This window comes from Ornithorhynchus anatinus, chromosome 12, assembly GCF_004115215.2.
Source record: "Ornithorhynchus anatinus isolate Pmale09 chromosome 12, mOrnAna1.pri.v4, whole genome shotgun sequence".
NCBI classification, from domain to species: Eukaryota; Metazoa; Chordata; class Mammalia; order Monotremata; family Ornithorhynchidae; genus Ornithorhynchus; species Ornithorhynchus anatinus.
The window spans coordinates 8,530,144-8,557,522 of NC_041739.1; the positions used below are offsets into that span (position 1 = coordinate 8,530,144).

At 43.3% G+C, this 27,379-nt stretch overlaps 1 protein-coding gene and 2 non-coding genes across 4 annotated transcripts in view; 1 reads left to right on the forward strand and 2 right to left on the reverse strand.

Annotated features, from left to right (window-relative positions):
• Positions 1–27,379, reverse strand: part of GALNTL6 (polypeptide N-acetylgalactosaminyltransferase like 6) — a 772,653-nt gene that overhangs the window by 449,971 nt on the left and 295,303 nt on the right. The window lies entirely within an intron of this gene.
• On the forward strand, positions 7,629–7,766 carry LOC114815703. Its single transcript, XR_003763506.1, has one exon. It is a non-coding gene; the product is annotated as a small nucleolar RNA SNORA7 (small nucleolar RNA).
• LOC114815726 lies at positions 17,020–17,157 on the reverse strand. Its single transcript, XR_003763529.1, has one exon. It is a non-coding gene; the product is annotated as a small nucleolar RNA SNORA7 (small nucleolar RNA).

Genomic DNA, 27,379 nt, shown 5'->3' on the forward strand with positions numbered 1-27,379 from the left:
GGAAAGCAACATGGCCTAATGGAAAGAGCATGAGTCTGGGTGTCAGAAGACCTGGGTTTTAATCCTGACTTCACCATTTGCCCGCTGTGTTACCTTGGGCAAGTAACTTAACTTCTCTGTACGTCAATTTCCTGATTTCAAAACTGGGACTCCATACCTAAATTCTCCCCCCTACTTAGACAGTTAGCCCCTTGTGGTACATGCTCTGTGTCCAATCTGCACATACTGTATCTACCCCAGTGTTTGGAACTGGGCTGGACACATAGCAAAGTACATAACAAATATTATTATTATTATCATCATGACAATAGTATGCACAGCACCCCTTTTGGTCCCTGATGAAATAAAATCAGTCATGGCAGGGGGAGGGTGGGTGTAACTGTTAAAACACAGTCTTTGCTCTGTTTACTGTGTTTGGCGAATGGTGATGAATACTATTCAACTCTAACTGCAGATGTGTAGGAAGAGGTATGGCAAATGATGCCTTCTAGCAAGTGCTTAACTGTTTAACCAACATAAAGAATTTTTTTAAAAAGATATAACTGTCAAAAGCATCCAAATAATCGCTAGAAAGTAAAATATAAGATTTTGTATTTATTGTTCCTCTCACGTTCGTGGTTAAAAGGCAGACTGGGGAATCTCAAAAGGAGCTGGAGAAAGAGCATTTTACCTCTCTAGTTCTAACTTGAAATAGTTAATATTCCTGGTTTCAAGCAAGTACATCATTCAGACAAGTTGAAAATTGGAAGGGGTGGTGTCAACAGACCCGGCATTGCACTGGTTGTGATTTTCTTCAAACCCCGTTGCAAAGTAGAGACTCATCTGTCTGTTTCTTTGGCAGACTAATCTCTTTTCTATGGCGACTGCCGCCTAAAATTAGGACTACTTGTCGGTCAGAGTGAGACAGATTCTCGCCACTCGCTTCGGTACTTAGGACTAAGCAACACTGAGAGGAGTCTCTTTAAGACGTAGGATGATGCAAAAAATAACTTCAAAATATCCAGTTGATGCCAAGAACTAATCACCTTCCTGAAGAAAGCACACAAACTATGAGCCTCCTCTAGATCTCCCCAGCCACACAAACACACACTCGGAGGCTCATTCTGGCAGCAGAGGTAAGAAAACATAAGTGAGCTATGGAAATGGCTTGATAATAATAATAATAGCTGTGGTACTTGTTAAACCCTTACTATGTGTCAGGCATAGTTCTAAGCACTGGGGTAGAACTAGATAATCAGGTCAGACACAACTCTGTCCCACATGGAACTCACAGTCTTCATCTCCATTTTACAGATGAGATAACTGAGGCAGAGAAAAGTTAAGTGATTTGCCCAAGGTCACCCAGCTTGATGGTGACCCTGCTTCTTCCACGACATACTTAAGGGTGGCTAGAGCAGCGTGGCGCAGTGGAAAGAGCATGGGCTTTGGAGTCAGGGCTCATGAGTTCGAATCCCAGCTCTGCCACTTGTCAGCTGTGTGACTGTGGGCAAGTCACTTAACTTCTCTGTGCCTCAGTTCCCTCATCTGTAAAATGGGGATTAAGATTGTGAGCCCCATGTGGGACAACCTGATTCCCCTGTGTCTACCCCAGCGCTTAGAACAGTGCTCTGCACATAGTAAGCGCTTAACAAATACCAACATTATTAGAGGAAGACTTTGCCGGAAAAGTGCCCTGTAAGGAGCATGTTGGAATGATGAAGATTTTATCCAACACAATCCGACGCTATGACGTGTCCTAATCAATTTCCTGAATGCAATCCAGTTCATCTCTGGGCCGCTAAGCATGGAGATGAAGAGTTTGCCACGTTCCTTTGATAAAGCCAGCAGCCCCAGAGCAGTTCTGAGGGGTTTTCTGAGTAGATTTGAATCAATTCATCAGTGGTATTTATTAAGCACTTACTGAATGCAGAGCACTGTACTAAGAGCTAGGAAAAAAACAATATAGTGGCCCACAGTAAGCTTACAGTATAGAAGGGGAGAGAGACATTAATAAAATAAACAAATTTTGGATACGTACATAATTGCCAAGGGCTGATGGAGGGGCAAATAAAGGATGATGCACTGTGGCCTAATGGATATTGCGTGGCCCTGGGAATCCACAAGACCTGGGTTCTAATACTGGCTCCTCCACCTGTTTGTTATTAATGATAATAATAATAACGTTGGTATTTGTTAAGCACTTACTATGTGCCGAGCACTGTTCTAAGCAATGGGGTAGATACAGGGCAACCAGATTGTCCCACATGAGGCTCTCAATCTTAATGAGGCTCACAATCTTAATCCCCATTTTACAGATGAGGGAACTGAGGCACAGAGAAGTGAAGTGACTTGCCCACAGTCACACAGCTGACAAGTGGCAGAGTCGGGATTCGAACCCATGACCTCTGACTCCCAAGCCCAGGCTCTTTCCACTAATCCACGCTGCCATGATGTGTATGTAGCTACAATTCTATTTATTTATATTGATGCCTGTTCAGTTGTTTTGATGTCTGTCTCCCCCCTTCTAGACTGTGAGCCCTCTGTGGGCCGGGGTTGTCTCTATTTGTTGCTGAATTGTACTTTCCAAGAGCTTAGTATAAGTGCTCTGCACACAGTAAGTGCTCAGTAAATACGATTGAATGAATGAATGAATGAATGAAAGTGTGACCTTGGGCAAGTCACTTAACTTCTCTGTGCCTCAGTTACCTCATCTGTAGAATCGGGCTTAACACTCTAAGCCCCATGTGGGATATGGACTGTGTCCCAGCTGATTAGCCTGTATCTACCCTAGCACCTAGTAATGTGCTTAGCACAAACCATTAAAAAAAGAAAGGTGATAGAGAAGGGAATGGGAGAAGAGGAAATGGGAAAGGCCTCTTGGAGATGTGCTTTTAATAAGGCTTGTTTAGGGGTTGCATCACTTTCCAAAGAGCAAGTCTGAGTTTTAAAAACCCATGCGTCCAAGAGTGCTTCTTATAAAGTGGCTTTACTGTCTCAGCCAAGCTTAACTTTCCTTTTCAGTGGCACGCACTGGAGACAATAGCTTGAAAATTGTACGAGCGGTTTGAAGATTTGCATAGCAATTACATGCTGAAGAGCAACTTGGAGATTTTCTGTCCATCTGGTTCTACTCACTAAATGTAGGAGGTATTATTATCATTAGCGCTACCATTATTATGTTATTATCAGATTCCTAAATTGGGACAAGGACAATGCGAAGACTCTGTAGCTAAAACACAATCATTTAGAACAAATAAAAAAATTATTTTCGAGAGGCAGCCTGTGGGATTCAATTTCCTCTTCCTAACTAAACTAATTTTTAAAGAGCAAGTTTCCTCAAGTGTAAATGATATAGTCGGTGGATGTGATGTTAATAAAACTAAATTTGAAAAAATAATGAATTATGCTTCTGAGTTTTAACTATGGTTCCATCAAAATTATATTTTGGATGTCGACCAAGCATATAGAGGAATAAAACCGAACGGAACTCCCTTCCACAACAAATCCTCCAGACCACTACTATCCTCATCTTCAAATCCCTACTAAAATTCCTGCTCCAGGAAGGCTTCCCTAACAAATTTCTTTTCTCCCTATTCCATTTTCCCTTCCTACTCCATCACTTATGCACTTGAATATGTAGCTCATAGGCATTTAGGTATTCAACTCCCCACCAGCTATTATGTACATAATTTTATTCTCAGTTGCTTGCCCTGCTTATATGTTAATGTCTGTCTTTCCCACAGGACTGTACAGATTTTTAGGAAGTAAACTGAGTCTACTTATTCTATTGTACTCCCCCAAATGCTTCATATAATGCTCTGCTCACAGTAAATACTCAATAAATACCTTTATTTAAAATAATAATAAAAATAATGTTGGTATTTGTTAAGCGCTTCCTATGTGCCAAGCTCTGTTCTAAACACTGGGGTAGATACAAGGTAATCAGGTTGTCCCAAGTGGGGCTCACAGTCTTAATCCCCATTTTACAGATGAGGGAACTGAGGCACAGAGGAAGTGAAATGACTTGCCCAAGGTCACACAGCAGACAAGTGGCGGAGCCAGGATTAGAACCCATGACCTCTGACTCCCAAGCCTGGGCTCTTTCAAATAAGCCATGCTGTATGAAAAACAGCTTGACCTAGTGGATAGAGCACAAGCCTGGAAATCAGAAGGATCTGGGTTCTAATTTTGCCTCTGCCACTTGTCTGCTAAGTGACCCTGGGCAATTCCACCTCTCTGGATGCAGTTACCTCATCTATAAAATGGGGTTTAAGACTGTGAGCCCCATGTGGGACGTGGACTGTGTCCAAACTGATTAGCTTGCATCTACCTCAGCATTTAGAACAGTGCCCGGCACATAGTAAAAGCTTGACAAATATCACTAAAAAAAAAAATGGATTGATTGATTGAAGACACACTTTCCCTGAAGTAAAGGAGGTTACAATTTAATGATTGCTCTTTAAAATTCTGCCTTTCACTCCCCGTGGTTAAAGTAACTAATTTGCCCCATTTTAAGTCAATTAAAACTCTTCTCTCAGAAGTTAGTGTATCACGTGTCCAGATGTTAATTCTGGAAAATGTGCAAAGCACTTATATTGCTCTAGGATTCAAGTATGTGCTTCTATAGCAAAATTGAGCCTTCTCAAAACAGATCTGGTCCCTGTGTGCTAGAGTGACAATCCACTACACAAGGACATTCTTCTATGTTTAAGAATTGTTGGAAAGTGCAAGCTGATACCCAACATCCCTTTCTGGAAAGACCTATGTCCTTATTTAATCCTCGACAATAGTCTGTGCAAAGAAGAATTCCTTGAAAATGCAATCAAAATGCTTCTTGTTTCCCCATTTGTACATGAAAAGTTTTGGACTCTTGGGTTCCTTCTCCTTTATGGATTCATTAGGCTATTGCAAAGGGTCATAATCATTGTGTTTTCTCTAATGCCTGTAGAGATTTGGGAGAGTTAAAGTTGATATTTTTCTAATTGATGTTGCTTACTGTCTCTCTCAGTGGACTGAAGCCGTCTTGTCTAATGCCATCGAGTCGTTTCTGACCCATAGCAGCACCACGGACACATCTCTCCCAGATCGCCCTGCTCTCCATCTGCAGTCGCTCTGGTAGTGGATCCACAGTTTTCTTGGTAAAAATATGCAAGTGGTTTACCACTGCTGCCTTCTGTGCAGTAAACTCGAGTCTCTGCCCTTGACTCTCTCCCGTGCTGCTGCTGCCCAGCATGAGTGAGTTTTGAGCTAGTGGCAAAGGAGACAAAAAAATCCAGTAGAAAAAGTTCTCCATAGACTTTCTCCACCTTGGAGGGTCTAGCTCGACCCTTCTCTGTAAAAAACTGGGCAGGAGAATGAACCAGTCAATGGTATTTATTGAGTGCTTACTCTGTGCTGGGCACTGTACTGTTTGAGTGAGTAGGATGCAATGGAGTTGGTAGACACGATCCTTTGACCTCAAGGAGGTTAGAGTTAGGGATTTAATGGAGAGCTTTGCGATTAAGGAAAGACAGTGGTTGAAGCATCATTAGGTTTTGTGGAAAAGACATGCATTTTAATGGAGGGACCGATGATGTGAAGTTATTGGATGAACGAATCTTAATTCTAAACTTGTAAAAGGCAATTTGCAAGTGTAACTCGCAATTAATGCCTTGTGCATTAACAACCCAAACTTATCAAAGATTGTCTGGGATATCTATTTTCTGTAATAAAAATGTTTTGACTATGAAGAATATGCAAGTGTTGGCAGCAATTTAGAAATTAGCCCCATAAGGAAGCAGTGTAATCTAATGGGAAAGGCATGAGTCTGGGAATCAGGAGGCCTGGGTTCTAATCGTGGCTTCTCCACTTGCTGGCTGTGTGACCTTAGGCAAGGGAGTTAACATTTTTGTGTCTCAGTTTCCTCATCTGTAAAATGGGGATTTAATACCTGATCGCCCTTTTAGACTGTGAGCATCCCTTGTGGGGGCAAGGGCTGTGTCTGATCTGTTTATCTCGTATCTCGTGTCTTCCCAGTGCTTGGCATATAGTAAGTGCTTAATAAATATCACAATTATTCTTATTATTTGGGGAGGGACTGGAGCATTTTTAAAATACCTTGTAGTTTGTGCTAATCACTGGGTTAATCATAAACCTGCCAAACCAACCATTCCAAAAAGGAATAATTTACTCAGGAGAAAACTGAGGAGAATACTTTTCGTATTCGATTCTTTGTCTTCAATCACCACAACTAGGCTTGGAGAAATGTTAATGTGAAGAAAATGGTATATTTTAACTAAATTAGAGGGGGCTATGTCATATAAATAGCTTATAGTAGCCAGAGGTGTCTATGGCAAAATACCAGTACAAGATGAAAAGAAAATATGTACCCTGGATTGGCAAATATTAAAATAAATTTTAAAAGACTAATCCTCAAGTCAAACTATCTCCCTACTAAACCACAAGCACAGACTTTCCTCATCAGGCTACTGATATACCAATTTGTGTGTCATTACACGATCTCTTAATATATTCTGCTCGGGGCTCTGCATCGTCCAGTCATTTCCAGCCTCTAAAAGGCTTTAATTTAAAACTCCTAAGGCGGGTGAAGAATGAAAATAAATTAAATAAATTGTTAGTTTTCCATCCTCATTCAGTCTTGTTAAAGTTGCAGATATAGCACCTTAAAAAGAATCTCTCACTACTTCCCAATGGGTAATAGCAATATGTAGCTTCCTTTGGGCTCATTTCTAGTTGGTTTGGTGGACATCTCTACCTCGATGTCCCAGTAACAAATCAAACTAAACATGTCCTAAACAGAACTCCATATCTGTCTTCCTCAGTGTTTTCCATCATTTAGACACCACCACCTTCTCCTTTGTCTGTCTCACTCAGAAGCTTGTTACCTTGGCTACTTCCTCGTTCCACACACATATTCAATATGTCACCAAATTCAGTCAGTTTTGCATTCAGGATATTGCTAAAATCTTCCCTCTCTTGTCCATCCATATTGCTACTCTGCTGATCCAAGCACTTAGTCTATTCTGTCTTGACTACTGCATTAGTCTCCTCACTCATCTGCCTACCTCCAGTCTCTTCCTGCTTCAGTCCTAACTTAATTCTGTTGCCCAGATCATTTTTCTAAAAAATCTTTCAGTCCATTTCTTCTTACTCCTCAAGAACCTCTGATGGTTGCTCATCCACATTGGCATCAAACAGAAAGTCCTCAATCTCCTGTTCCCTCCTATTTCACCTTGCTGATTTCCTGCTACAATCCAATGGGCACTTGTTTGCTACAACCTGTTCAGGGTACCTCAGTCTTGACTATGTATGTGCTTACCTCTTGCCTATCTCCTCTGTGGAATTCTCTCCCCCATCATATAGGGCAGACTATCACTCTCCCCATCTTTAAAGACTCATTAAAATCACATCTCCTCCTAGAGGGGTCTCCTGACTAAATCCTCATTTCCCCTACTCCCTCTCCCGCCTGTGTCAGCTGTCGATTTGGAACTATACACTTCAAGTAATTGATATTCACCCCATCCCCAGCCACACAGAATTGATGTCCATAAGCCATAATTTATATTATTATCTATCTCCTTTTCTGCACTATAAACTCTTAGTGGGCTGGGAATGTGTCTACCAACTTTTTTGCATTGTACTCTCCTCAGCCCCTCTCAGGATTGCACCTGGTTAGTTTCCAGTACTCTACCAGCCTCGACTACAGGAGGAAGAGTCAAGCAGAGGTGTACCCATTCCATTCCTAGCTCGGGCAATGGCTAGCGAGTGGAAGGCAATCTGCTACAAGTCAAAATTCACCTGTGCTGGGCAGCAGCGGCACAGGAGACAGTTGAGGGTGGAGACTCAAGTTCACTGTGCGGAAGAAGACAACGTTAAACTGCTTCTGAATTTTTACCAAGAAAACTCTATGGATGCACAACTAGAACGATTGCAGGTGGAGGTGGGGTGTTATGGGACAGATGTGTCTATGGAGTTGCTATGGCTCAAACATAACTCGTCAGCATAAGACAAGACTCCCCCAAGAGCTTAGTACAGTGCTCTGCACACAATAAACACTCAAAAAATACTATACTTGATTATGGAAAATTTCCATAATCAATGACAAGCACTTATTCCTAGATAAGTGTCAGCTGTGTGACCTTGGGCAAGTCACTTAACTTCTCTATGCCTCATTTACCTCCTCTGTAAAATGGGGATTAAGACTGTAAGTCCTTTGTGGGACAGGGACTGTGTCCAAGCTGATCACTTGATTTTCATTCTTTCTCAGAGAAACTCTGATATTTCTACCATCCCCAAGTAATAGAATGTTTCCACCTCCCAGTGGGGTTCTATCGACCAGGTTACTTCAAACAGATAAACTTCAATAGTGACGCTTATGTAAAAAAATTAACTGGGCTTGAAAAGTGGATTTGTGTATAGCATTGGATTTTGAATCCAGTAAGGACAGTGTTTGGGGAGATGAGAAATAGATGAGCTTCAGATTATAAAATTAAAATGAGTCAATGGGAAGCCTTGATAGTACAGAATATGTTACTGATAATGAATTGGTGTTCATCTGACCCTAATGTAATATTGACTTTTCCTTAGACCTATCCTTTCCTTCTTCAGACTGTGATTCCTGTCTGAGCCCAGAGGTATATTATTTCCTTTTCAAGTTTTCACCTAGGACACTGAACAGGCTTTGACAATAAATATGTGCTTGAGGTATGACTTTTTTCATGATTTTCACATGGACAGCTGGTACCCAAATTCCCTATAATCAATCAATCAATCATATTTATTGAGCATTGTGTACAGAGCACTATACTAAGCATTTGGGAGAGCACAATACAACAGAGTTGGTAGAAATGTTACCTGCCCATAAGGAGCTAACAGTCTAGAAGGGGAGAGACATTAAAATAAATTATGGATATGTACTTTTAATTAATTATGGTATTTGCTAAGCGCTTACTATGTGCAAGACACAGTACTAGGTGCAGGGGTAGATACCAGCAAATTGGGCTGGACAGAGTACATATGTTCCAAGTACAGTGTTCTGCACATATTACAGTTCTCTGCACACAGTAAGTGGTCAATAAATACTATTGAATGAATATGTGCTGTGGGGCTGAGGGTGGAGTGAATAAAGGGTACAAGTCCACGTGCAAGGAGATCACTGGTGACCTTTGAATGGCCAGTTTTGGTGATGATGATGATGATGGCATTTGTTAAGCGCTTACTATGTGCAAAGCACTGTTCTAAGCGCTAGGGTGATACAAGGTGATCAGTTTGTCCCACATGGGGTTCATAGCCTTAATCCCCATTTTATAGGTGAGGTAACAGGCACAGAGAAATGAAGTGACTTGCCCAAAGTCACACAGCTGACAAGTGGCTGAGTCAGGATTTGAACCCATGACCTCTGACTCCCAAGCCCGTGCTCTTTCCACTGAGCCACGCTGCTTCTGGAGTGAAGGGAGTGGAAGCCAGATTGGAGGGGAATCAAGGAGAGAATCAGAGGAGAGGAAGTAGAGGCAGTGGGTGTAGACAACAGTCTCGTGGAGTTTGGAGAGGGATGATAGGAGGGAAACGGAGCAATAAATGGAGGGAGCCATGAGGTCGAGGTGGGGGGCGGGGTTAGGATAGGGGAAATAGGAGCATATTTGCAAATAGTGAGGAAGAAACCACTGGAGAATGAATAGCTGAAGGTAGCCGTCAGGGAGGGAAAGTATCACAAAAGATCCCTACTAGTCAGTGATGACGGGCATAACTAGGACTGCGTGGCACTCCTTCCTCAAGATCTTAGGACCATAGGCAGTTCTGATACCCAAACTTTCGCATTGTCTGTGTGATTAGGCCAGGTATTACCGAACATCATCACATGCAGCAGCTTTTTTTTTTCCCCTCATTCTATTTCCTCTGATCTTCATTCTGGCAGCAGTGGGCACCCCTTGAACAACGTTTTACATTGCTCTCCTCAATACACTTACACGTTTCAGTTGGAGTCATCAACATTTCAGAAATGTCTGATTTCCTCCTCATTTCCGATTGATTCTCCCTCTTGAATAAAATAACGACTACCTTGCCAACTTTGAAGTTTAAGGATGTCACTGTTTTTGAATTTTATGAGCACATAAAATGAAAAGGGATTTTTTGAGGAGGGAAAGGGTATTTATTACTATGCTACTGGGTACTTGAATGGCTCTTTGTGAAGTTCTTTACATATGTTCAGAGGTCTTCCATTTTTTTACCACCACAGCTGAAAATCCTAAAAATAATTTCTTTGCAATTTTGAAAAGAAAGTCCCCACTAGGATAGATGGAGAAGTTGAACATAAAAGAATTATATTTGAATGGTGAAATACCCGAATGCGGACTTATCTTGAACCACAAGCAACTGTGCCATTTCTAACTCCTGCACACACCCACACTAATGGCAAGAGTGCAGGACTGGGAATCAGGACTTCTGAGTTCTAATCCCAGTTATACCACTTGGCTGCTGGCTGATCTTGGGCAAGCCTGTCAGATGGGATCAAAATATCTATTCTCCCTCCCTCTTAAACTGTGACCCTCCTGTGACCCTCCTGCGTTTATAATCCCCATTTTTCAGATGGGATAACCTTTCCCAAGATCACATAGCAGGTAAGGAGCTGGGATTAGAGTCATTCGTTCATTCAATCGTATTTATTGAGCGCTTACCGTGTGCAGAGCACTGTACTAAGAGCTTGGAATCCATGACACCTGACTCCAACAGGGGCTTATATTCTAATGGGATGGAACTTGAAGGGCTGAAATGATTTTAGGGTTTGAACTAAAATCTGTCACCTATATTTTTTTGTGGTGTCTAAGCGGTTGTTAATGTACATTCATTTCTAGGAAAGAAAAGTACATTTTACTCTTCCCTGCCAGCTCTATTCAAAGTGGGGACAGATTCCACACTGCTGAAATGAGCAGAAATATACATGTCGTTCACTCTGTCTTTTAATAATGTTCCAGTGGTGAGCAAGGAGAGTGTTGGCAGGAGCTGCACGCCTTTCATGAAATTCACTGAGCTGATTTGTTAACTAAATCTCCAGTAATCACTCTGTTAGGAGGGGGAAAGAGAGGGAAAGGCAAGAAATAATAATCAATCTTGAATGTTTTCATCCCAAAGCTGTCAGTAAGCAAAGGGAGTCTAGACACGTTCTTCATGGATTTTTCTAAACACTGTCATTAGGTGCTAGAGTCAACTGTCATTCCAAAGACAAATGAAAATACAGTCACTCTGATGCAATTATTCACTGCAATGTTGCATTCCATCACCAGATTTCTAAAACATTAAGAACTCAAGCAAGGGAATTCCCAGTTGGAAAATATGCTCATAGCCTAAAAATCACCTTTATGAGAAAAAAGTAGGGATAGTAATACTTGTGTATTTTGTACTCAACTAGATGAGAAATCACAGGAAATTGCTCTTCCCATGCTGTTGCATTGTACTCTCCCAACAATTTAGTACGGTGTTCTGCACACAATGAATACTATTGATTGACCACAGAATTGTGAGATTTACATTTCTGTCCTCTGAGTCTCCATCTTCCCACTCTCCCAGTTTCCTCTTTGCACATCCTCATTTCTCCATTGTTTTTTTTGATGGCATTTGTGAAGCACTTACTATGTGTCAAACACTGTTCTAAGCATTGGGGTAGGTTCACTCAGTCCCTGTCCCATGCAGGGCTCACGGTCTTTAAGTGGGAGAGACCTATATTGTGGCTCTCCAGCTTCACTGGCTGGTGACTCATTCGATTGCACTCCTCTGCTCTCTTTCCATTTCTGGTCTTTATAAACCCTCCCTCCACGATCCTTTGATTCTCTCCAGCAGTCCTTCACACTGAGATGAGCCAGATTTTTGTCCTTCCTTGCCTTTCACTGTATTTTATTTAATGTCTTCTCCTTGCCCACCATTTCTATTTTCCCTCTGTCCTTCCCTGTCACCTCTATCATAATCATCATCATCATTAATGGTATTTATTGAAGGCTTACTATGCACAGAGCACTGTACTAAGGACTTGGGAGAGGACAATCCAACAGAGTTGGCAGGCACATTCCCTGCCCACAGGAGCTTACAGTCTAGAGGATTATCTGCTGTCTCTTTTTTCCTGTCCCTCTTCTTCCTTTCTTTACCCCAACCTTCTTTTGGGGGATTTACCAGTTTATCCCAGTTCTACCTCCCAAAAGTAAGAAGAAGAAGTTGAGGATGAGGATGTTGATGATCAACCAATTAATCGTATTTTTTGAGTGCTTACTGTGTGCTGATGATTTTTGATCCTAGATATCAATAAGCTTTTCATGGATATAAGGCACTGGATGTATGAAATACTACCAACCACAGATACCTGCATTAAGCTTTATTTAGAAGCAGCATAGCATAGTGGATAGAGCACGAGCCTGGGAGTCAGAAGATCACGAGTTCTAATTCCAGCTCATTTGTCTATGTGACCTTGGGCAAGTCACTTCACTTCTCTGGGCCTCAATTCCCTCATCTGGAAAATGGGGGTTAAGACTGGGAGCCCCATGTGGGACAGGGACTGTGTCCAACCTGATTTGCTTGCCTCCACTCCAGCTTTTAGTGCAGTGCCTGACACACAGTAAATGTTTAACAAATGCCACAATTATTTATGTAATACAAATAAAAACTGAGTATTAAACTACTCTAATAGAATTGGGTTTCCCTTCACCGGCTATCCCAATGTGAGAGGCTGGAAAACTGTATCAGATCCAAATCGAGATGATTTAGCCTGAACATAATTCAACCCAAATTACTCTGCTTTAATTTAAGCCCATTTCCTCTTGTTAGGTTTCCAGTGAACCTATGGCAACGTTCCATTACTTCGGGGACTTTTTTATACCACAATTTCTTTCAATATTCAACTTTTTTTCCACTGTGCTTATAATCCTTAATCAATCAATCAATGGTATTGATTGAACACTTACTTGCTCTCCTTTACCCTTCTCCCCTCTCCCCACTGCCCAGCACATATACATATATATATGTAATTTTATTTATTTATATTGATATCTGCTTATTTATACTGTTGTCTGTCTCCCCCCAAACCCTGAGCTCATTATGGGCAAGGATTGTCTCTCTTCATTGCCATATTGTTCTTTCCCAACTGCTTAGTCCAGTGCTCTGCACCCAGTTTTAACCACTTAATTAATAAATATGATTGTATAAATGAATAGAGCGCTGTACTGAGCACTTGGGAGAGTACAGTACAACAATAATAATTATGGTATTTGTTAAGCGCTTACTATATACCTAGAACGGTTCTAAGCGCTGGGATAGATACAAGGTAATCAGGTTGTCTGAGGATGCTTGAATCCCCATTTTACAGATGAGGTAACTGAGGCACAGAGAAGTGAAGCAGCTTGCCCAAGGTTACACTGCAGACAAGTGGAGGTGCTGGGATTAGAACCCATGTCCTCTGATTCCCAAGCCTATGCTCTTTCCACTAAGTCATGTTGTAGACACGCTCCCTGCCTACAACAAAATTGAGTCTAGAGGGAGATTTAATTTCTTACTCAAGGATTTTAGGTTTAGCTATTCCTTCTAAATTAGGAACATCTGCACATTTGACGTGCATGTTCTCTATCCCTTTGTGTAGGTCACCAGGGATGGTGTTTCCCATTGAGAACGATGAACAAGCTTTCAAGTTCGAGATTTCAGGTTCCAGAACTTGTTGGAAGGAATTGAGATCTAATGCTACCAGCTCGATCAACACCATTTGCTCTCTCTCACCCCTGCCAGTCCCGGTGGAGATCAAATGCAGAGTGAGTAGGTGCACACATTGCCAAGTGCGTAGGAAAATGTTTTCTTTTTATGAGTGGGACCTATTTGTGGCTCAAAGGACAACAGCTTTAGCACCATAATCCAGCAGGTAAATTGCCTTGGTAGCCACTGAGGGTTTCAGAACCCACTTTAGCCATTTATTTTATTTTATTTATATCCAGGTCCATTTATTTTTCAGGATTCCTGCCGTGCCTGTCCACCTTGCAGAAGGCCCTGGGAGGTTCTGTGATCAGAAATCTTCTCCCATGATGGCCTAATCCCCAGCAGAGATCCTCCTACTTGCAGACAAGAACCAGCTTTCATACTTTCCATCGCTTTGCTCTTTGTACTGGATAAACAGGGCTGCAGTAAAAGTACTGCACAGAAGAGAGCTCAGAAATGGACAGTGTTTAGGGTGTCCTTTCCAGATGGACACTCACCTCAAACCTGCTGAGCATTTCCCTAACTTGAAGGAGCCGGATGGTGAAGGGGAAAACCACAAACCTTCCTGAAGGCCAGTTAGATAGCATCTAATACCAACCTACTCTCTGTACCTCTATCTCAACTGACAAACAACTAACCCCTTGTCCAAATTCTCCCTTGGGCCTGAAACTCACCCCCTGCTTTGAGAAGCAACATGGCGTGGTAGAGAGAGCACAGGCCTGGAAGTCTGAAGAACAAGGGTTCTAATCTCAACTCGGCTGCCGTATGACCTTGGTCAAGTCATTTCACTTCTCTGAGACTCAGTTACCTCATCTGTAAATTGGGGATTGAGATTGTGAGCCCCAAGTAGGACAGAGACTGTGTCCAACCCGATTTGCTTTTATCCACCCCAGCGCTTAGTACTTTCCCTGGTACATAGTAAGCATTTAACAAATACCCTAATTATTATTATTATCTGACAGTCCACCACTCTCCCCATCTTCAAAACTCTCCTAAAATCACATCCCCTCCAAGAAGCCTTCCATGACTAAGCACTCATTTCCCCTACTCCCTCCTGCATCACTCTTGCACGTGGAACTGTACTCTTTTATTTGCCCCACCCTTAGCCCCACAGCACTTAAGTACATATTCATTCAATCATATTTACTGAGCGCTTACTGTGAGCAGAGCACTGTACTAAGTGCTTAGGAAATACAATTCGGCAACACACAGAGACAATTCCTGCCCACAACGGGCTCACATATCTATTTTGTACTTATGTTTCTATTTATTGTAATGTCTCCCTCTCGCTTTCTAGATTATAAGGTCCTCAAGGGCAGGGAACATACCTACCAGCTCTGTTATATTGTACTCTCCCGGGTGCTTAGTATGGTGTTCTGCACTCAGTAAGTGCTCAGTAAATACAATTGATTGATCATTTGATCGACTAATTTAATGTCCGTCTGCATGCCCGTAGCTGAACGTAAGCTCATTGTGGGCAAGGATCACATCTATTAACTCCGTCGTACCGTACTTTTCAAAGAGCCTAGAACAGTACAGAATACACAGTCAGCACTAGCTTAGTACAGTGCTCCGCACACAGTAAAGTGTTCGATAAATACTACTGACCAACTAGATGAATACCACTGATGAACTGATGGATTGATCTATGATACTTTACACAAAGTGAGAGTAATTGATTTCTTGACTATTTGTTCTAAATCCTCCCCGGTATTGCCATTAGGCTGATTGGTCGATAATTACCAGTTTTCCTTTTTATCCTCCTTAAAGATAGAACCACAGCTACCCTTTTCTGGTCAGAGGCTATTAGTCCGATCCCCTGGAATGTTCCAAAATAACGACCAGTGATTCTGCACTACCCCTTGCCAAGGCTTGAAGTGCCCTAATGTGCCTGCCACAGGCTCTGGTAATTTGAATAAATCTACATTTTCAAGGACTGGCTTGAACCCTTTCTTCTCCAAACTTCTAAGTAGATTTGTGTAGGTCAATGCTCATTTGATATTTTTTCATAAAACTACATATTATTTTTTCTAATAATGACAATAACATTTGTGGAATGTAAATGCCAGACAGTAAGTTTGCTATGGGCAGGGAATGTGTCCATTTTCTGTTGTACTGTACTCTCCCAAGTGCTTTCTGCACACTGTACACACTCAATAAATATGATTGACAATGTAAAACACTATACTAAGCGCAGAGGTGGATACAAATTAATCAGGTCGGATACTGTCCTATGTGGAGCTCACACTCTAAAGTAGAAGGGGGAACAGGTATTGAATCCCCATTTTACAGATGAGGAAATTGAGGCATGGAGAAGTTCAATGACTTGTATGAGGCCATGCAGTAAGCAAATGGCAGAGCCCGGCTCCCACGCTCATGATTTTTCAACTGGGCCACACTGCTTCTCAAAGGTTTGTTCAATTCCTCTACAAAAGCAAGCTATCGATCTCTGAACAAGCTAATGAAACAGAACATGAATCATGCTGTTTTTGTAAAAAGAAAAACATTCAAAGTCTCAGACTTCTCCTAGACATCTGTTTTCTGCTTTCCTTTCCTGATGATTTCGGAATGACATTTCCCTGGTCTTCCGCTTTTGTCTCACACAGCTAAAGGCAGTCACACCGCCCACTAACAAGCAGTCCACAACCTGGCTTTGTCCTCACTGGCTCTATCCAGTTTCTCGACGCTCCCGGTTCCATCTGGGCCAGTGCCCCGATGTCTCATGGGTCACTGCCGAATGTCGACATTTCTGCAAACCGGCTGATGGTTTGCAAATACAACTGAGGGAGAAAATCGGATCAAAACAGCCAGCGGGCTTTTCCGAAGACTCACAGATGGCATATTCAGCAGCTTCCAGGATTGAGCTGAAGTCTTCTGAGCAGTGGTGCTTAACGACATTCTTTATCGCTGGGAGACGGAAATCAGCCACGGATTTCCCATCTGGCTTCTTGAGCAGTTTCCTCCATGCCTAGGTTATTGCTCTCTAAAGGCCACTTTACCATGTCCGCACCATGTAAACACTAAAGTACTCACAACCCACGTGGCACTTTTGTACATATCTTTCACCTCCCTTGACGTCAGCATTACTTCACACGTTGTCTTTTGCTGTCGAGTCGTGTCTGACCCATAGCGATGCCATGGACACATCTCTCCCACCATGCCCCACCTCCATCCACAATCGTTCTGGTAGTGGATCCACAGAGCTTTCTTGGTGAAAATACGGAAGTTATTTACCGTTGTCTCCTTCCACGTAGTAAACCCGAGTCTCCGCCCTTGACTCTCTCCCATGCCTCTGCTGCCCAGCATAGGTGAGTTTTGACTTGTAGCATATTTCCTTCCAATCACTAGTCACTGCCCAAGCTAAGAATGGAATGGGTAGGCCTCTGCTTGACTCTTCCTCCTGTAGTCGAGACTGGTAGAGTTCTGGAAACTTTCCAGGTGCGACCCTGAGAGGTGATTAGTTCACATACCTTATACCTTTTTCTTTCTTCATCCTCTCTGGAAATCGTGTTGCTGCCTGTCTCCTCCACCTAGATCGCAAGCTCCTTGAGGGCAGGAATCATCTCTAACTCGATTCTGATCAAATCAAATCTAATCAATCATATTGGAGTGCTTACTGTGGGCACAGTGCTGTACTGTAAGCTCTGGGGAGAGTACAATATAACAGAGTTGGTAGACACGTTCCCTACCCAGAATACACTTACAGTCTAGAGGGGGAGACAGACATTAATATAAAGAAATTACAGATAAAATAACTCAGTACTCTATTGTATTCTCAGGAGGTGGAGAAGAGCATGGCAGGAAGTGATGATGATGGTATTTGTAAAGCGCTTACTATGTGCCAAGCACTGTTCTAAGCGCTGGAGTTGATGCAGTGTAATCAAGTTGTCCCATGTGGGGCACACAGTCTTAATCCCCATTTGACAGACGAGGTAACTGAGGCATAGAGAAGTCAAGTGGCGGAGCTGGGATTAGAGAAGAACATGACAAAGGTGGTGTAGGACATGGTGAGAGGTGGAGGGGGCAATGGCAGGAGGTAGAAGAGGTAATGGTGGAGGATATGGCGGGGGTGGAGTAGGCATGGTGGGAGGTGGAGGAAGGCATGAGGGGAGGTAGAAGAGGGCTCGATGTGAGGTGCAGGAAGGGAAGGCAGTAGGTAAAGAAGGACGTGGTGGGAGGTGGAGAAGATGTGGTGGAAGATGGAGGAGGGCACAGTTGATAGTGGAAAGGGTATGGTGGGAGGTGGAGGAGGGTATGGGGGGAAGTGGGGAGGGGCATGACGGAGGACAGGGTAGGGCTATAGAGTAGACTATAGAGTAGGACAATACCTGAAACCTTCTTTTCCACAGTTCTCACTCTGTAACATTTATTTTTCCCAATCCCAACTTGGCTGACTATGAATACAGCCTCCTGACCACCTGATCCCACTTAAAATGACCTTTCCTTTTACGCTGCTACTCTTTAATTACTGCACCAATCACGGTATTTCACTAAACAGGGGGACTGTGATTAATTAAACCTAATTGTATAAACAGCCAGACTGTGGCTGGCATATTAAAACAGAATGAAAGAACAGCTTTGATTCATACACGGGATCTTAATTTGTACTTCCTGGTCTCCCCCATTTTGTTTGGGAATTGAAGGTTACACCTCATCGAACAGCCTAAGCTACTGTAACTCAAGTGTAACTTTAGAGATTTAACCTTCAGCTCTTCTGTGACAGATTTTTCCTACCACATAAACACCAAATTGATGAGTTTGAAGCTTTTCAAATAGGCAGTGCTTTGCTGAAGAGACTAAAGTCCAAGACAATTATATTGAAAAAAACAATTTCTTCATGGGGAGGGAGTTTGGTGGGGGTTCTAATTTTGGGTACGTCTTGGATCTGGAGGAAGCTCAAGCCTCAGAGATGAAGTGACTAGTGCTTTATGTCCTCACATGTCTTCTATTGGAATGCTCAAACTGGGTGCTACTAAACAGCACTCTTCAAAGACATTTCTTCAGGTCCCGGGTATATAAACACGGCCCAGTGGATAGAGCACAGGCCTGAGAGTCAGAAGGTCATGGGTTCTAATCCCGGCTCTGCTACTTCTCTGCTGTTTGACCTTGGGAAAGTCACTTCTCTGTGCCTCAGTTCCCTCATCTGTAAAATGGGGATTAAGACTGTGAGCCCTGTGTGGGACAGGGATGGTATCCAACACAATTATCTTGTATCTACCCCAGTGCTTAGAACAGTACCTGGCACATAGTAAGCACTTAACAAATACCATACTTATTATTTATTAGTAGTAGTAGTAATAATAATAAAACGTGAATGTGCTTTCAGATCCAAAGACAATACTGCATCAATCAGTGGTATTTACTGAGTGCTTACTATGCGCAGAGCACTGTATTAAGCGCTTGGGAGATACAGTACAACGGAGCTGGAAGACAAGTGCATCTTCCCACAACCAACTTACAGTCTAGAGCTGTATGTCCTATAACCTTAGCCTTCCAGGGTTCAGCAGTAATAACATTCCAAACTTCTCCTTTGGTATTTCTCTCATGCTCAACTTGCTTGGTTCTGAACCGAGAGAACCTTCACAGTCCATTTGGAAAAGTCTGCTTGTGTTCCATTGTACTCTCCCAAGTGCTTGGTGCAGGCTCTCCATCACCTTGCCCCCTCCTACCTCACCTCCCTTCTCTCTTTCTACTGCCCACCCCGTTGGCTCTGCTCCTCTGCCGTTCACCTCCTCACCGTCCCCCTTTCCTGCCTATCCCACTGTCGACCTCCGGCCCACCTCCTACCGCTGTCCTGGAATGCCCTCCATCCTCACATCCGCCAAACTCTCTTCCCCTCTTCCAAGCCCTACTGAGAGCTCGCCTCCTCCAAGAGGCCTTCCCACACTGAGCTTCCCCTTTTCCCTCTGCTCTCTCTGCTCCTTCTCTGCTCCCCCTCCAACCTCTGCTCCTCCCCCTTCCCCCTTCACCTCCCCTCAGCTAAGCCCCCTTTCCCTCTGCTCTTCCCCCTCTCCCTTCCCTTCCCCTCAGCCCTGTGCTCATTTGTATAGATTTTTATGATCCTATTTATTTTGTTAATGAGATGTACATCCCCTTGATTCTATTTATCGTCATTATGTTATCTTGTTTTTGTCCTTCTGTCTCCCCCAATTAGATTGTAAGCCCGTCATTGGGCAGAGATTATCCCTATCTGTTGCCGAATTTACATTCCAAGGGCTCAGTACATTGCTTTGCACATAGTAAGCGCTCAATAAATACTATTGAATGAACGAATGAATGAATATCACTGATGATGACCATGAACTTCCAAGCCTGCACTGGTGGAAGGTGAAGGAGGGCAGGTTGTTTTCTGTTCCTAACATTCTTCTTGTTACATCTCAGTTCAAGCCCAAATTACCCAATCTCCCATACATAATTCTCTCACCTCTGAGTCATTGGCCGGATCAAGTTCCTCTGTCCTCCTTCTGACTGGCCAAACCAGAGAAGCAGCGTGGCCAAGTGAATAGAGCAAGGAGCTGGGAGTCAGAAGGACCTGGGTTCTAATCCCAGTTCCACTTGTCTGCTGTGTGACCGTGGGCATGTCACTTAACTTCTCTGTGCCTCAGTTACCTCACCTGTAAAATGAGGACTAAGACCGTGATGCCCTTGTGGTACAGGGACTGTGTCCAACCTGATTAGCTTTAAACAGTCCCTGACACATAATAACTGCCTATCAAGTACCATAGAACAAAACAACAAAAAAAAAACACAATGCCAAGGGCCTCCTTCTTCCAATGTTCAAGAAACTACAGCCTTCATGGGACACTCCTTAAATATTGTAGATTGATTGCCTGGCAACATGAGACAGTAGGATTGTGATTGCATCCTTGTCTTCAGTGAATACAATCACCTCGCCTCAGCTTGCTTGGTATGTACAAATTGGAACGATCAATGAGTGATTTGTATTGAGTGCTTACTCTGTATAAGATGCTGTACTAAATGCTTGGAAGAGTACAATATAACGAGTTGGTTGACACCAGTGTGGCCTAGTGGAAAGAGCCTGGACCTGGGAGTCAGAGGACATGGGTTCTAATCCTTGCTCGGCCACATGTCTATTATGTGACCTTGGGCCTTCACAAGCTCCTCCACTTGTCTCCTGTGTGACCTTGGGAAAATCACTTGAACTGGGTCCAACTTGAATAGCTTGTGTCTACTAGTAATTAATAATTGTGGTGTTTGTTAAGCACATACTATGTGCTAGGCACTGTACCAAACACTGGGTAGATACAAGGCAATTGGGTTGGACACAGTCCCTGTCCTACATGGGGCTCACAGTCTTAATCCCCCATTTTACAGATGAGGTAACTGAGGCCCAGAGAAGTGAAGTGATTTTCCCAAGGTCACGCAGGAGACAAGTGGAGGATCTGGGATTAGAACCCAGGTCCTTCTGAGTTCCAGACCCGTGGTCTTCCAGCACTTAATACAGTGTCTGGTACAGTGCTTAATAAATAACATAAAAACACAAAAACAAAGAAAAAATGATCTTACAGGGTAAAGGAACATATGGGAATTACTTGTCTTCAATTTTTCTCCAATTCCAGGCCCCCGTCCCAATGCTCCTCTGGCCCGGGAGTGTAAGGGCTTCTCAGAGAAGGGAGTTGGTGATTCCATGCTACAGAGACTGGTGGGGATGATTGCTCTGAGCTGCCAACCTGAGAATCCCCACTTTATCGGAGAAGAAGCAACATAGACTAGGGAGTTCTTGGGTCCCAGTTTATTCAGTAGATCATTCCCACCTATTAATTTCCGTTTAAATTCAGAGCTGGACCTTAAATGTCACAGGAGTGGGGCTTACACGGCATCAGAGCTGAGCTCCCGATGTAGGCGGTGTATTGCATTTTAAAAGCTTCTTCAGCGGGTGTAACTTGGCTTGTCTGCCTGCCAGCATGGGTACAATTATTTCTCCACATATACTGCTGTAAAGCTAGCCGTTGTATGATTTCATGGTGATCTATTTTGTGTTTTCTGTGTTTAAATAATATCGGGTTACACGCCGTGGGATAAATCCTTTTCGAGAGAAGACTAATCAGAGGCACTATTTTACACCTTTTCCCCAATCCCTAGGCCCAAATATCATTCTCGGAGAAAATTTTAGATTAGCTTGGGGTTGGCTTTAGGGCTTTTGGTTAAATCTGCTTCTGGGATTCTTTCCCGGCCTGTAAAGATTTTAACTCTACTCTGCCTCCTGGTACTGAGTTTGGGGAGGGGCGATGAAGACCCTGCTTATTGCTGGTCCTCTCCCCTCAGTAAATCAATCAATCAATGTTACTTATTTAATGAGTGCTTACTGTGTGCAGAAAGCTGTATTAAGCGATTGGGAGAGTATAATATCTTGGAAAGCTTAGGAAGCACCATGGCCTAGTGGATAGAGCACAGGCCTGGGAGTCAGAAGGACCTGGGTTCTAGTCCCAACTCTGCCACTCTCCTGTTCTGTGTCTTTGGGCAAATCACTTCACTTCTCTGGGCCTCAGTTCCCTCATTTGTAAAATGGGGTCCCATGTGGGGACAAGGAGTGTGTCCAACCAGATGACCTTATATCTACCCTAGTGCTTAGAACAATGTTTGAAACATAGTAAGCGCTTAACAAACACCATCATTTTCCCAATATAACAGAACTGGCAGACACATTCCCCGATGAAAGTAAGCTCTAAAATGTGAACTCTGCCCTTCCTGGACATTCATTCATTCAATCGCATTTATTAAGTGCTTACTGTGTACTGAGCACTGTAAAAGGCGCTTGAGAGAGTATGATAAAACAATTTAATGGACACATTCCCTGCCCAAGCTGAGGTGATCGAGGAGCGGGGTGGAGAGACTATGAGGGAGCTGCCCTTCCCTTTCCCCTCATCCTCTCAAACTACCGGTCACTGTCCGAGGGCAAAGTCATTCACCCCTCTGAGGGGGCAGGATCACATGACCTATCCAGGTCTCTCCCAGCTTTAGCGGTCCAGGGTTCAGAGAGGTGTAAAGCACTATGAGCAGGCCCCAGCTTTTCAAATACAAATGAATGTCTAATGATAATCATCATCATAATTATTAGTATTCGTCAAGCACCGTGTGCCAAGCACTCTATGAAGAACAGAACTTGGCACACAGTAAGCATGTAACCAGTATTATTATTATTATTATTATTATTATTATCACTGGGGGAGATACAAAATAATCAGGTGGGACACCGTCACTATCCCACAGTTTAAGTAGGAGAGTGGATAGGTGTTGGATCTCCATTTTACAGATGAGGAAACTTGCACAGAGAGGTAAAGTGACTTACCCAAGGTCTCAAACAGCAGACAAGTGGTCGAGCTGGGTTTAGAACTCAGGTTATCTGACTCCTAGGCCTGTGTTTTTGCCGTTAGTATATGCTGCTTCTCCTAAAGTACTGGGGATGTGAGCATCTGCTCTGAGCAGATGAGTAGACAAATCGGCCAGGTTCTCTGAAGGTGTACCATTCCCTTCTCCTTCTAGACAAATCGGCCAGGTTCTCTGAAGGTGTACCATTCCCTTCTCCCTCTCCCGGCCCCCACCCTTTCCTTCTTCCCCAACTAAGTCCTCATTTCATCTTTTTCCCACTCCCTTCTGCATCACCTGCATCACCCTTGTGCTTGGATTTGAACCCTTTATTCACCCCTCCCTCAGCCCCACAGACCTTTTTGTACATATACTTAATTTATTTATTTATATTACTGTCTGCCTCCCCTTCTAGACAGTAAACTCACTGTGGGCAGGGAACATGTCTAAAAAACTCTGTTATAGTATATTCCCCCAAACACTTAGCATAGGCTTCGTCACACAGTAAGTGCTCTGTAATTATAACTGATTGATTTCCTCCCACCCTCTCCCCTTCTCCTTCCCACGTTTCTAAAATCATCTCTGCTAGCTGGAGTTATGGATTTGTACCAACGGTACTAAAGAGATCAAGAATAGGATACTCAGCTCCCTGTCTCTCTCACAACAGGGGTTATTTATTCATTTGTTTTTGGTCAACTGTCAAGTACTGAATTTTGACTAGCCTACTCATTTTTAATGGTATTTGTTAAGCCCTTACTATGTGCCAAGCAGTGTACTAACCACTTAGGTAGATACGAGCTAATCAGGTTGGACACAGTCTGTGTCCCCATTTTAATCCCCATTTTACAGATGAGGTAACTGAGGTACAGAGAAGTGAAGTGACTTGCCTAAGGTCACCCAGCAGACAGGTGGCAGAGCTGGTATTAGAACCCAGGTACTTCTGACTCCCAGGCCTATGCGCTATCCACTAGGCCACGCTGCTTCTCCATTCCTATGAAGTCAGCGGCATGCACGTACTTGAATATGTGTATATGTGTGAATGTGTGTGCTCTTTTCTCTCAAGTTGGCAGTGATGGTAGAAAAACCGATCAACAGTGTCTTGTGTGGAAGGAAAATCCATCATCATTTGGGAGCCAATAAATGCCCCCTGGGCTCTCTGGATTTGATTTGGAAGAGAGGTTAAAGCAGCCGCCAGATGCATCAGTGCTTCATTTTAAGGCAGTTTGTGGTTCCTTCCAACTGTCAACTGCCCATTTATAAAACCGACTTCCTAAATGAGATATGTTGCAAGAAGCCATTCCGCCTCCTCCCTCAGAATCGTTACTCCCCCATCTCTTCAGGTAGTGCTTCGCCTACTCTAGATGCTTAGCATCTCAGCTCAACCCCGGGATTCATTAAGCACTTACTAAGCTCCGAGCACTGTGCTAAGCACTGGAATGGATACTAGAAAGTTAGGTCGGGCCTAATCTCTGTTGCCCATGGGGCTCACTATCTAAGGGAGAGGAAGGCTAGTAATTTATTCAGATAAGGAAACTGAGGCACACAGAAGTTGCTTCACTTACCCCAGGTCAACCAGCAGGCAGAACGGGGAGTGGAACCCAGGACTTCTGACCCCTAGGCCCATCTCTTTCTACTTGAGCACTTGACACAACTTCCCACTCTCAACCTCAGAGGTCTGTTCACTCCTGACGGAGAGGTGAGTATTGGTCTCCCCATCACACCGCCCACCTTGTAGATCTACTTCCATAGATGGGCCTAGAACTTTCCTTCTGCATGATCGCTTCAGGCAAGTATGCAGCTGTTGAAATTCCCAGCACTAATCTCCAGCGACTGGTGGTGTTATCACACAGGAAAGACAGCTCCGTTTGGTGATTAGAGGGCTTGAGACACATAGAATGTCTCCTTAGGCTTATTCCTCTGGGTAAGGAGCATATTGTTTACATTTACTGTCTTCTCCCAAGTGCTTCGTGCACCTTTGGTGTTCAGTAAATACACTGATTGATATTTAGGAATGAATGATTATTATAATCAGAAATGTTCTCAGGATCTAAAAGAATGAGTGAAGATTTGTGAAGCAAAGGAAAAAACACTATAAGATCCCCAAATGTTACTTGTTTTCTACAACTGCTATTCTTGACTACATGCACCAAATTTTGCAGACTTTAAACCGTGATTCAGCATTCTTTTTTTCATACCGACCTTGTGGTTTGGTCATTGGCAATTATGGGCAGCCATGCTTTGCAGGTGGAGAAACCCAGGTGCAGAGAGATTAAGTCACTTATCTGAAGTCCCATGATGCATCGAAGGAGGAAGGAATTGAAGAGAGAATGCAGTTCTCACTGAAACCTATAAATCGCTTAAATTCCTTAATTGCATTTTACTGGTGGATCTATGTCTGCCTAGGGCAAAATTCATGGCAGGTAACAACATTTCATGGAGTCTGAGTGTTTTTTTGAATCTATTAAACCATTTCATCCTCATCTCCCCATTCCTCAAGAACCTCCAATGGTATCCCATCGGACACCATATGAAAAAGACACTCCTTACCATTGGCTTTAAATCATTCAATCAGCTTGCCCCTTCCCAATTTTCCTCCCTGATCTCATACTACAGCCCAGCCCGCGCACTTCAGTCCCGTAACACCAGCTTGCTCCCTGTGCCCTGATCCCTTCTATCTCGCCACCAACCCCTTTCCCACATTCTCCCTCTGGCCTGGAATTCCCTCCCTCTCCATATGCACCGGACCACCACTCTCCCCACCTTAGAAGCATTATTAAGATCACAGTTCCTCCAAGACGCCTTTCCAGATTAACTCCTGTTTTCCCCATTCCCTTTCCGTTCTGATTCATCTATGGACTTGGATCTGCACCCTTTGGGCTCTTGGCATTCACCCCACCCTCAGCCCCACGACACTTATGTACATATCTGTAATATATTCAATTATATCAATGTCTGTCTCCCCTTTTAGCAGGGAATATGTCTACCAACTCTGTTGTATTGTACTCTCCCAAGTGCTTAGTACAGTGTTCTGAACACTGTAAGCAGCATGGCCTAGTGGATAGAGCCTGAGCCAGAGAGTTAGAAGTTCATGGGTTCTAATCCTAGCACTACCACTTGTCTGCTGTGTGACCTTGGACAAGTCACTTGACTTCTCTGTGCCTCAGTTATCTCATCTGCAAAATGAAAATTATGGCTGTGAGTCCGATGTGGGACAAGAACTGTGTCCAGCCTGATCTGCTTGTATTCTTCCCCAGTGCTTAGAACAGTTCCTGGCACATAGCAAGCGCTTAACAAATACCATAGTTTGGAAACACTCGATAAATAGCATTGATTTGACTGACTGATTGAGTGTGTCTGCCTTGTAATCTCTCATATATTGCCAGCTAATATTTGGATAATTTTATTCTGCTCCTTTCTATTACAGATCAGCAGTCAATCAGTGGTATCTACTGAATGCTTACTAGATGCAGAGCACTGTTCTAAGCGCTTGGAAGAGTACGGGAGAGTTAGCAGACACACGACCTTCTCATAATGAGCTTACAGTCTAGTGGGGAAGATGGTTATTAATATGAATATGATTATAGGTCAATAATCAGCTGCTCAATCAAGAGTAATGATAATGATAACAATTATTATGGTATTCACTAAGCTCTATGTGCCAAACACTGTTCTAAGCATGGGGCTAGATACAACGTAATCAGGTCATTCCACATGGGGCTCATAATCTTAAGAGTGGCTTAGTGGAAAGAGCCCGGGCTTTGGAGTCAGAGGTCATGGGTTCAAATCCCAGCTCTGCCACTTGTCAGCTGTGTGACTGTGGGCAAGTCACTTCACTTCTCTGTGCCTCAGTTATCTCATCTGTAAAATGGGGATTAACTGTGAGCCTCATGTGGGACAACCTGATTACCCTGTATCTACCCCAGCGCTTAGAACAGTGCTCTGCACATAGTAAGCACTTAACAAATACCAACATTAGCAATTCCCATTTTACAGATGAAGTAACTGAAGCAAAGAGAAGTTAAGTGACTTGCCCAAGGTCACATAGAAGACAAGTGTCAGAGATGGGATTAGAACCCACGTCCTCTGACTCCCAAGCCCGTGCTCTTCCCATTAAGCCACACTGCTTTTAATCACAGTGGAAATCGAAAGCAAAGAAAATCAAAAATCAAAAAATCAAAGGAAGCAAGGAAACAGTAAGCAAAGAAGTAGCGTGCCTTAGTGGAAAGAACTCTGGCCTGGGAGTCAGAGGACCTGGCTTCCTCTGTGCCTCAGTTATCTCATCTGTAAAATGAGAATTAAGACTGTATGTTCCATGTGGATCAGGGACTGTGTCCAACCTGAGTTGCTTGTA